General features: G+C 45.0%; 1 protein-coding gene across 12 annotated transcripts in view; it reads left to right on the plus strand.

The window, feature by feature from the left end:
* SLC8A3 (solute carrier family 8 member A3) overlaps positions 1–12,613 on the plus strand; it is a 140,082-nt gene that overhangs the window by 26,333 nt on the left and 101,136 nt on the right. The gene's annotated exons all lie outside the window — the stretch shown is intronic.

Here is a 12,613-nt window from a genome sequence, read left to right on the forward strand (position 1 = left end):
TCCAGAAGAATCCTCACCTTTGCAATCATCACTATAGTCACATCTTGAGCATTATGGCCTTTAAGACTGTAGCATACAATGACAAAACCTCACAGAGGTATGGGTTCTGCCTGCACACTAATTTCACTCATTAAACAAGTGAATGGCTCCTATATCCCAGGCTCTCAGCACGCCTTTGCAAAATAACAGATTATTGCAGCTCTTGGACCTTTGAGGTCTCTGGGAATAGTCAAAGCCACAGATGTCAAATATGTAAATGCCAAGATCTATTATAATTAAATAGCACAGGCCTCCTTCAGAGAAAAAGAGAATATTGGCTATGCTGCACATTCTCCAACCAAATCGGAATGTTAAAACTTGAAGGTATCTGACCTCAGAGTGGAGCTATGTACTTGGCACAGATTTGTCCTGAAGAAGGGACTCCATTTCTGAGCCAGTTGTTGAATAGGGATACTTAGCAGTACAGTGAGGCACTTCCAGTAGGATTGTTCAACCACAATTGCCCACTTTCCAGGCCCAAAGGAATAATTGAAGGTTATGTAGACTTTTTAGCGGAAGCTTTGGTTATTGTGTCCCAAAGGGCCCCAGGTCCTGAAGAAATGTCTTTTTTTTTTTTTTTTTTTTTTGGTCTCTTTTCTTCTTAATTACTGAGACTGTCAAAGAATGTGTCAAAGCATGACATATTCCAACTCCAGGATCCAGAGAGCACCCCAAGTTCTGTGGAGACCCTGTCATGTCTGCAAAACTCTCCAGGAAGTCCAGAGCCCTCCTGGTTAGTTTGTTTTAGGGACTAGGCATGCGGTATCCCCTGGCAACACTGGATCAGCAATTCTCCTTCTACCGAAGTCAGTCCCACGCCATGTGCAGCAGCGTATCCAGTGCCCCTGCCCTGGTCTGCTCATGTTGGTTTTCTCTCCAGAATAATAATTCCTCAATTTCCACAAGAGATTGATTCCAGAACTACTCTGAGGATACCAAAATCCTCAGATACTCAAGTACCTGGTATAAAATGGCATAGTATTTGGCATATGACCTAGGCATATTCTCTCCCATATACTTTATTTATTCATTTATTTATTTTGAGACGGAATTTCATTCTGTCGCCCAGGCTGTCCCTTGCCCATTACAACCTCTGCCTCCTGGGTTCAAGCAGTTCTCCTGCCTCAGCCTCCCAAATAGCTGGGACTACAGGCGTGTGCCACCATGCCTGGCTACTTTTTGTATTTTTAGTAGAGACAGGGTTTTATCATGTTGGCCAGGCTGGTCTCAAACACCTGACCTCAAGTGATCCACCCACCTCAGCCTCCCAAAAAGCTGGGATTACAGGCGTGAGTTACCACATCCGGCCCCCCATATACTTTAAATCATCTCTAGATTACTCATAATATCTAATTCAATGTAAATTTTATAGAAATAGTTGTTTTAATGTATTGCTTTTTTAATTTGTATTGTTTCTTATTGTTGTATTATCCTTTTTTATATTTTATTTTTTCAAACATTTTCTACCTGTGGCACCCACAGTTGGTTGGTGGAACCTGTGGTTGGTGGAGCCCATGGATGCAAAGGGCTGATAGTATGAGAAAACTCAGAGGTGCAGAGTTGGAGATCCCATTGGGGAGAATGTCAGTGTGGGTTAAAAAAGACACACTGTGGTTGGAGATGATCACGTGAATGGCCACTTCAAAAATGAATGGATCTCATCCTCAAAGCAGGCTCTGCTGGGCACTGCTTGGGAAGGTGCTAATTGGGGCTTCGGGCAACAATAATAAGGGGATGCAGGTGGGGATCCTGCCATGGGCATAGCTTACTTTCTCTGGACTCTTCTGGGTCTTAAGGCCGGTTTCCTCATCCACTCAAAAGAATGACAGCAAGGTGAGCAAAGCAAGGCAGGTAAATGAGGAGGACTCTTCCCTGGTTGTCCAACTTTTCATCAACTTCCCAAAGGTATTTGGATGGGCTCATTCAAATACCTTTGAATAAGCACTCATTCCTTCTCCACCCTTTAGCTAGGCCCTGTCAACTCCACGAGGAAGGTAGAAGAGGTCAGAGCTGTGGTCTTTCGCTTATTCAAGATGTTTCCTTAGTGTTTTGTGTTTGGGTTTTGGGTTTTTTTGTTTTGTTTTGTTTTGAGACAGAGTCTTGCTCTGTTGCCCAGGCTGGAGTGAAGTGGCGTGATCTGGGCTCACTGCAACTTCTGCTCCCGGGTTCAAGTGATTCTAGTGCCTCAGCTTCCTGCATAGCGGGGACTACAGGCACATGCTACCACGCCTGGCTAATTTTTGTGTTTTTAGTAGAGACGGGGTTTTGCCATGTTGGTCAGGCTGATCTCAAACTCCTGACCTCAGGTGATCCAGCCACCTTGGCCTCCAAAAGTGCTGGGATTACGGGCATGAACCACTGCACCTGGCCCCTTATTGTTGGTTTTTAAAAGAGAAACTAAGCTGTGCTTCCAGAACCCAGTTTGAAAGTTTGAAGAACTGGCATAGAGCCAGTGATATATAATTGTTAGTTGAAGAAAGAGAGCTCCTTGATCTACAAATAGAGCACGGCCCCATATTTAAATTCTGCACATTCTAGAATCATTTTGCAAGAATCAAATGCTCTGAGGAGTTTGCTAAATAACCATGGAAGAAAGCACTAGACAAATATTTTCAGATGGCATGCTAGTTATCATTCACAGGAATTATATTTCCACTCCTACCACTTACTGGGGACCCAAGTAAGAAATTACCTGGATAAGCAAAGGAGAATTTAAAGTTGAATGTGGTGGAACTCACTTATTATGGAAAAATGTGTTTTTCTGAAAACTAGATATGTGTGTATATTTAAGTTCAGCTGTCGTTTTGGAACCACCCTTACTCTTCCTAGCTAAGGATTAGCATGCATAGGTGCAACTTGACTAACCCTGCCTGGACCCAATTCAGTTACCTTTTGATGGGTAGGGTTCATGAAGAAGCAGTTATTTGCAGAGTGTATAGAAAACACTCTATTGTAGGTTCTTTAGTTGGTACTTTCAAAATAAGTGACATCCAGATAGTAACTTAATATTCCAAATATGGCTGCAAAACAAATTGTAGATTATGGATAACTACTACTGCCATCTCTCCATACCAATCCATCTTTTGCCAGGTTGTTTGGTCTTGATTTGTCAACCTTTTAGATTTCTCTCCGTGTTTTCCACATGACCTTCACCGACCCCTCTTCCATCTCCAAATGTCTTTCTGAGTTGTGGGGATGCAGATGTGTTCTGTCACCATCACAAGGGCTAACGGTGCCCTGGCTGCAGATCTTCATTTATGTTCACATTATTTCTGTTCTTACACCCTACTTCATGTTTGTACACTGTTTTCTTACATTTGCTGTCTCTTCTAAACATTCTGTGCTGCATCTGTTTTTTCTCTAGCTGTCTGTGCTCTAGGTGCTGCAGAGACTAGTGCTGGGTTTCCTTTCATTCCTCCTTGCACTCAGCGCCTCCCTTCTCAATTCCTTTTTGCCATGTCTCCTCTTTAAATCTTAACCTACTCCGAATAGTCTTGTCCTTCACTCTGTTGGCATCTGTACTTGGGTTGCTTTCAGTCTATTCTCTGATCTATGATTTCTTTGCGTGATCAAGAAAGTGCCATGAAAGGATCCCTTAAGAAAGCCTGTCATTTGGCCAGAACGAACTAGCTTCATGATAGCACCAGGAAGACTGATATCTCCCAAGAAACAAACCACTCATGGTGGTGCTCTTTTTGCCTTCACTGTGAAGTGTTTGTCTGCCTGTACGTGAAGATGAGAGGGTTTAATTGTAAGGATGCAGCACAGACTGGGACTGGTATCAGAAAACCATCAGGGACTGAGGTCGCTCAAGGGATCGCTTTCTCTCTCTGATGCTCTCCCTCCTGGGTGACATGCTTTCTGTCCCCTGGCACCTCTGCTTCTCTCTGCAGGCTTCTTCTTTATTATTTGCAGCTTGCAGTGGTACCTCGAAGTCCTAGCTCATGGCTCCTCTCTGCATATATGCTTTCTGTTCCTACCCACAAAGCTCTTTCTATTCTTCTAGTTTAAATTTTCAAGAGAAGACGTCTAATTTTTTTAACCTGGTCATGTCAGAGACCACTGACCACATATGAGTTGGTTGCCCTGTGTCAAGCACCTTTTTCCCCTCCCCCATCTAGTCCGTCATAAATGAATGATGGAGTGGGAAATTGAAGTTGCCATGGGAATTCCATGATAAGTTATCTAAACAGTTTTATCTATAAGTGGTAGACAGTGTCACTTAGAAGGGAGTCCCAGGTGAGACAGGCACCTGTCAACTCCAAACGGGCACACGTTCTAAGGTCTGCAACACCCCAGAGAGACCACTGATTTTATAGTGGCCTGTACTGGGGCAGTAGGCTGGAGAACAGGAGAAATAGCCACTTCAGAAGCCCCCAGCCCAAATGCATCAAGCTGACTATAGACTCTGCAGCCAAGATTCAGCTGGCTTCTGCTCACATCAACAGAAAACATTCTTAGTGAATGATGCTCAGTGACACGTATCTCAAGGCTGCTAGGGTCATCTCTCCCCATTTACTTTTTTCTGGTCTGTCCTCTCCAGGATACTAGCATCAGAAGATAATCTTCCGTCATTTTCAGGTACACTATTTGGGTACTGAGTCACTTTCAAAGCCTCTTCCTGGGTTTGGATTTCCAGACCAGCCTGTGCTATAAAGCAAGACAGAAAGCTTCCCTGCCACTCATGCCTGCCAGGGATAGAATCACAACACTCCCGAGGCTCTCCCTCCCCACCCCTCCCCTGCTGGCAGCTGATCTGCTGGACTTAGCTGGAGTCAGCAGGCACCCCCTCTTTATCCTGGGAGCTGCAAACTTGATGCCTTTCCAGGAAATCCCCAGAAGCTGGAGTATCCTCATCTACAGGTGGCACAGTGTATGGCTCTGTTGGGTGTCCATGTTCCAGTGCATAGGACTGGGGTGGAAAATAGGGACCCTCCTTTTGTGTCAGTTCCACTCAATGAGTAGTGGCCGTCCAGGGGTCCATCTTGGAAAGGACTTGTGAGGCTGTATCTGGGCTCAGCTGTAGATGTGAGAAGAAAAGGCCAAATATCTGCCAATCCTAGTCCTGGGATTTGAGATAGAAAGAACTGCATGGAGTGAAGAAACTAGGAGTCTCCATTTCACTGAGGTGCATAAGAATGAAATTATTGTCACTATTTCTTCAATACTGGGCCAATCCTAATGAGAAAACCCTTTCTGAGTCTCTCTTTTCTTTATCTTACATATAACACAAAAGCTTTTTCTATTCCCTGGATGAACCCACAGGGACAGAAATTCTTGTTGGACACATGAAGCAGATAATTTCTTTATCAGACTAGAATCTTCCAGAAGTGCTGCTAACCTAGTGAGTTTTATACTCTAGACAGGTGGTTCTCAAGCCAGCTCCCCACCACAGGCCATTTTCATGGTCTACCCCTCCCCGTAGAACCCGTGTTTTAGATTATTAGCTGATAATTGGATTTCTATTTTTTTCTCATAAAATACAACAAAAGATAGCTAGTGATATTATGATGAGCTAATGTAATTATAACCAAAGCAGAGAGAAACAACATTTTAATTAACCTGTGTGGACTGTTGGAAGAATATAGACTTTCTATTTTGGGGGTTGAGTAGAAAGAAGAATGAACACAGTCAAGGGCCGACTGTCAGACGACACTTAACTGATGTAAAATACTTTGAAAATATTGGGCACTCATTGTTTAAAGTTGTTTTTGATGATGGTAACTCTGTAGGGAGATCAGAACATTCTGGAAAGAATGGGAACAGCCTTGGTTACCTGGGCCTTACCACTGTTATTCAGGCCTCTGAGAAAGCTTACTATTGTTGTTGCTATGTTTCTTACATAATAAAACTTCTAATATTTGTATGAAAACATAGAATTCCATCTTTAAAGATATAAAGATTTTGTCATACCATTAGGATTACTATGATCACTTGATTCCAAGTCTAAAATATTAAGCAATTTACCTAAGAACACAGAGTTTTAAGGGTAAGTATCAAAACCTTGATCTTCTAATACCACATATTCTCACTTATATGTGGGAGCTAAAAATACTGAGCTCAAAAAGGTAGAGAGTAGAATTGTAGTTATTAGAGGATGGGAAAGAGGACACGGAGAGGTTGACTAATGGACACAATGTGAAGTTATGTAAGAGGAATAAGTTCTAGTGTTTTGTAGCATCATAGGGTGAATATCGTTAACAGTAATTTAGTGTATATTGAAAACAAACTAGAAGACAGGATTCTGAATGTTCACAAAGAAATGGTAAATATTCGGCTGGACGTGGTTGATCATGCCTGTAATCCCAGCACTTTGGGAGGCCGAGGTGGATGGATCACCTGAGGTCAGGAGTTTGAGATCAGCCTGGCCAACATGGTGAAACCCTGTCTCTACGAAAAACACAAAAAATTAGTGGGGCATGGTGGCGCACACCTGTAGTCCTAGCTACTTAAGGGGCTGAGGCAGGAGAATCGCTTGAACCCAGGAGGCAGGGGTTGCAGTGAGCCGAGATTGCACCACTGCGCTCCAGCCTGGGCAACAGAGTGACACTCCGTCTCAAAAAAAGAAAAAAGAAAAAAGAAATGATAAATATTTAAGGTGATAGATATGCTAATCACCCTGATTTGATCATTATACTTTGTACACATATGTCAAAATATCACTCTGTATCCATACATATGTATAATTATTATGTGTCGACTACAAATAAAAGGAAAAAAATCATTTCAGTGTATTTACAAAACATAAATTATTATATAAAACCATTATTAATAATGTTTTAAATTATATCTAAGGGTGTGATAAAATTACAGTATAAGATTATGCTTGAAAAAGTGCAATAAGAAGTAATATGTACAGTTGAGAAAAAGTGCAAAGACCTGAGTCCTAAGCAGACTACAACTTTCCTACTGCATGAGGCTTCTCTGGCCTTTTGCTTTGAAAGATTTTGCACCCAGCATGGCAAGTGGTTAGGAGAGGCAGCCATTCTCACATGTGCGATGGCTTCGGGAGCCATATATATTGTTCAGCTGGGTGTGGACTGGAAAGGCTGCATGTTGTATTAATGCATTGTTAAGAACCTCTAAGAGTGATTTCTTTTGGGACGTGAGACTGATGGTCCAGATGGTGGAAAGACAACTTTTAATCTTTTATTTTATACATTGTGCTCTTTTAAATTTTTAACGAGAGCATGCATTTCTTTAATAATAAAAATGCAAAAAAAAATTAGCCGTAGATCTTCTGATTTTAACCTGCATATTCTCTCTATTGTGTTACATATTTTAGCATGAGAATAAGGTTATGAAGCTGAAAGTAGCAGGCTTCCTTTCCCTCATATGGAGGAAGCTAACAATGCATTCTACATTTCTCCCTTAAGGAGTTGGCTTCTTTCCTTTTAACACAGGGGCAACTGGGCCCAGGGAGTTTAGCAAGGGCCAAATAAAGTCCTTAATGCCCAGCTCAGCAATCTGGATTTACCATCCTTGACTGCTGGCTCTGACCCACCCTCACCTGAGCTGGTCTGCAGAGGATTCTTGTTTCTGTCACTTCATCACCAGGAACTACTGACAGATGATGCTTTGGCCTGCTGCCTGGGTAACAGGGCGAGGCTGGCTCAGGACCATGTTTTCAGATCGGGGGGCCTCCTTTGACGCCATGTCCGTGATGTCCGAGGGCAGCCAGGATCAAGGGCTAGACGGGGCAATGATGAGATGAGAGCAGGAGGGGCTGAGCTACAGCCCCAGGAGAGCCTATGCCAGCCCTCCTGACCAAGGAGGCCAGAAACAACAGGAGAGCGGAGGCAGAGGGGTGAGTGTCCATCGCTCAATGTACAATCAGCAGACATTTGGGGAACTCATACTGTGGGCTAAGCACAGGGAAGAAAGGCACAGTCCCTGTCCTCAGGGAGGTCACAGTTGATAGGGAAGACAAGCACATGTGCTAGCTGCTATAGAAGGGGGAACCACTGAGGGCTGTGGCCACACAGAGGCAACACCCCCTTCTTGTTTTTTGTCAGGGATTCAGTTTGGTGTCATTAGAAGTGACTTGCACACCCCGCCTCCTCCACTCAATTCAGAAGGACTTGGTAAGCAGGATGATGAATTGGCTTCAGCTTGTGGGGCACACACAGGCAGAAGTGGAAGGTTGCCTTAGGAGTAAGTATATCCCCATGCAAGCTGTGTCCTTAGACCAGAGCAGCACCTGGTTCTTCCCCATTTCCAGTGAAGGTGCCTCACACACCACAAGGACACAATTTATGTCTGCAGAATGAATGAATGAATGAATGAACGAACGAACGAATTAGTGAATTCCTGGAACCCCTTCTGCTTGTGTGCCACACCAGGTTGCAGCAAGCCCGGGGACACCTGGGACTGGAATGTGGCTCTCAGGCATGAGGACAAGGGAGCACCCACCATTCTGCATTCTTCAGCCTTTCCTCCTCTCCTGTCCCAGCTTCAGCAAGATCCACAGAGCCCTCTGAGCACTGGCAACCCGGAGCCTCTCCACAGCCTGACCCCTGCCCAGGCACCGCTCTTCAGAGGGTGTTTCTGTGCTGCTCAGCTACCTCTGAGCCTGGGCTGCCTTTGATGCTCAGGAGACACCTTGTAATTCAATTAAGCCTTCTCTCCAGGGAGCATGTAATTATGTCCTATCTGGGCCTTGTAATGACAGCCCCCTGCCACTGCACAGGGAGTTGCCCTGCTCAGCTGCCCAGAACCTTTCCCTGGGAGGGAACTAATCTGCTTAGCCCAGACTGGATGCAGTTCTGCACAGCACTTTCCCGAATGCCTCCAAAACGAGTCCTCACTGGCAGAACAGGCCCACTTTGGGGGAACTGAGGGCTCTCTTGGTCCTGCACTGCTCTTTGCCATACAGATCTGTCTGCCCAGGATTGTTCTTGGATGTGTGGGAGGCTGAGAGAGCTCCCTTTTCTTCTCATGGCTAAATCCCTTGGTCTTCCCAGACCTCCTGGGGGTTAGAAGGGAGAGGGAAAAAAAAGACTGAACTTTGTTTTGTTTTGTTTTGTTTTTCATTGTTGTTGTTTGCCGGTTTTCTATGTTGTCTTGCGGGGAGAGGGTGTAAGATTGATTGACAGAGCAGGCACACTTCCCCCACAAATTCATCATTTGAATTTCTCAAGTAAGATGTTCACATTTCTCTGGTAAGATGCTCCGATTTCTCTGGTTAAGATTTCTCTGGTAAGATGCTCATGGATTGGTGGAGGTGTGGGGGTGTGTGGGAAGTGTGCCTGCTCTGTCTGAGCTTTGGGGAAAGTTGCCTTAATTCTCTGCATGACTTTCTTTGCTCCTTTGGGCTTCCTTTCTGTGCAATGTAGTCTGACATGGACACTGCTCAGGGAGGTTGCTGCCCACTCCCCACACCACTGGAAACCAGTAACCCGGGTTTACTTGAGCCCTCCTTTTGAGGAACCCAAATTCTTTCCTTTCCTTGATGTGAGATCTGCCCAAAATGCCATTGGCAAGCTGTGCTGGGTTGAATAGTGTCCTTCCTCCTCCCAAATGTATGTCTACTCCAAACCACAGGAAACGACCTTGTTTGGGAATAGGGCTTTTGCAGGTGTAACTATTAATAGTTATGATGAGGTTATGCTAGATTAGATTGGGCCCTAGATCCTATGACTGGTATCCTTACAAGAAGGCCATGTAATGACACAGACAAAGAATGGAGTGAGGCATCCAAGAAACTCCAAGGATTGCTAGGAAACACCAGAAGCTTGGAGAAAGGCATGGAACAGATTCTCCTCTCGGACCTCTAGAAGGAATCGGTCCTGCTGATACCTGGATTTTGGACTTCTAGCCTCCAGACCTGTCGGGGAGAATACACTTCTGTTGTTTTAAGCTACCACGTTTGTGGCACTTTGTCACAGCAGCCACAGGAAACTAACACATACGACCTGCGCAATGCCTACTCCAGCCTTCCATAGCAAGTCAAGGGCCTCGCAACTATGTCCAAAGGACTGATAGAAGAGTGACCTCTGTGCTGCTTGTCCCTCGGGATGCTGACCCACAGCTCTCAAGGCAGGAGTAGGCCAGAGTTCATTCAACAACTTTGTTATATAGGGGCTCCACTTGTAAAGCTTTTGAATTCCTGTTTGCAAGTAGATGAGGGTTGAAAAATAAATGGCCATGTTCTCTAAGCCACGTACCCAATCTGTTTTTTCACTTTATTACAGCTATTATAATGGCCTCCTCTTCTATCTTCCAATCTCCTTAGCCCTGGTTCCTTGATAGTCCTTTTTTTTTTTCTGAGGCGGAGTCTCGCACTGTTGCCTGAGCTAGAGTGCAGTGGCAGGATCTTGGCTCACTGCCACCTCTGCCTCCCAGGTTCAAGCGAGTCTCCTGCCTCAGCCACCTGTGTAGCTGGGATTACAGGTGCCTGCCACCATGCCTGGCCAATTTTTTTGTATTTTTAGTAGAGACGGGGTTTCACCATGTTGGCCAGGCTAGTCTCGAACTCCTGTGACCTCGTGATCCACCCACCTCAGCCTCTCAAGGTGCAGGGATTACAGGTGTGAGCTATCGCACCCGGCCAGATAATTCTTAAACAACTGCCCAGAGGTTCCAGCCTAGGTAGGAGCAACCATGAACTGCATTGCTCATTTCTGCTTTTTGACCCTTTCGATGGCTGAACTCTAGGCCATGGAAAACAAGGCCCCACTGTGTAGTTAAGAGTCATTTTGTGACTAGGGAGACAAAAAAGACATGCCTATTCCCCAAATCCCCTTTCCCTCTGGAGTTCCTTGGTGCCTTAAAGCTTGTCCTGAGCTGCAGGTTATCCCGAAATGCAGGCATGTTACCTGGTGTCCTCTGCAAAGAGAGGCGGGCCTGGCTGGGGCACAGCTAAAGATATCACGGCCAACCTAAGGGCAGCCAAGGCCATGGCTGTCTGTGACAAGAGGAGAGCAGCAGTGATAGGCAGGTAGGAGGCATTGAGTTAATGTCAGGGAACTGGACGACAGAAGTTTGCCTCATCATTGCCACAATAAAATCACCAATAACAGAAGTGTGAAAGCAGCGATGTGGGTGGAAGCCCATATACACACAGAGGGTAATAGAGCAGCATGATTAAATATGTGGCCTTGTTATCAGACAGGCTGATTTGGAGTGCCAGCTACTTGTTGGTGACTTGAGCTAGAGAAAGTTATCTAACCTTTCACTTTACTCATTTACATAACATGGCTAATAATAGCACCTACCTTACAGGGTTATTGTGAGGATTGAATACAATTATGCAATATAAACCATTTAGCATAGTGCCTAGTCTCAATTCCTCACCAGGGGTATGATGTACTAGCTTTTAGTTAAGTAATTAGTATCCTGGACATGTCACAGCCATTTGAGCTATCTGGGCCAGCGTTTTGCTCAGGTTCCCCCATCAGTAATTGTATTCCCTCCCCAGTACCAGGATTAGCTTTTAGGAAGAAACAGTTGATCTAAAGATAGAAAGTCAGAGTACTGTCTGGAGGAAGGTAGAGGGAAATGTCACTATCTGCATTTTCTTTGACGCTGTCAGGGAACATGACAGGCTGCTCCCAAAGAGAGAGCAGCCCCAGGACAGGGCAGAAGGTGACCTTGAGGTTGACTCCTCTGCATCCTGATGTGGACTTTATTGGACTTGTTTTGGAGATGAAGGGAAAGAAAGATGGAATGTAGAAAGTGAAGGAGAATAAAAGAAGCGGGAGGAAGAAGGGCTGGAAGGAGGATGGGCAAAGTCTTTCTCAAGGATAATTACATGTGAAATCACTTGCCAGTGGGACTCTGGGGCTGGAGCAGCTACAATAATTACAGTACAGGTTGCAGAGGGCTCTTGGGCATGTCTTAGAGCAGACTGTAGGCAGTACTGAGGCCTCTCTCACTAGACCTGTCTCCCAGACCCCATAGTATACACACCATCCTCCCTGGGTCCTGTTGATGATCAAGAAGCTTAAACAGAACAATTACAGTTTCAGAGTGGAACCATATCTCTGGGCTCCTGTGATGAAAACCACAAGCCTTTCAGGCTGGAACTGCTTCACGTGGAGGGCCTTGCTCTTAATGGCCAAGTGATCTGGAGCAAGACCCGTGACTCTCCCATAGTGCTGTGGGTGGTGCTGCCTCTCCCCACGCATCCCCGGAAGAGGAAGTTCAGTAACTAAGGGATTAACTATTTTCCAGCCTGATTCTGCTTTTTCCAATCAGGGCTTTATACCTTTCTTTTTTATCCCTATATTTGGAGATGAGTCACTCTTGCCTTCATTTTACCGAAGCAAGGCAGTTTCCTGTCACCCAATGAAGTGCCAAACAATACTGTGATTTATTTAGTACTTACTGTGTGCCAGGAACTCCAGCAGGTGTCGGACATTTATGATGTATGATCCTTACACTAAGCCTGCAATGGTGCAGCCCCAGCCCTGACCACTCTGTGTTTCCCTTTTCACAACACAGCTTGTCACTAAATCCAAGTCAGGAGTTCCAGGTTAGGCTTGAGTTGTGCAGAGTCCTTAACTGAAATTTGCCATGGTTGAGGCATGATTGCAATTACTGACGTAGCTCCTCCTGGCTCTGCACACCTACT

Source organism: Papio anubis, chromosome 7, assembly GCF_008728515.1.
Source record: "Papio anubis isolate 15944 chromosome 7, Panubis1.0, whole genome shotgun sequence".
NCBI lineage: Eukaryota > Metazoa > Chordata > Mammalia > Primates > Cercopithecidae > Papio > Papio anubis.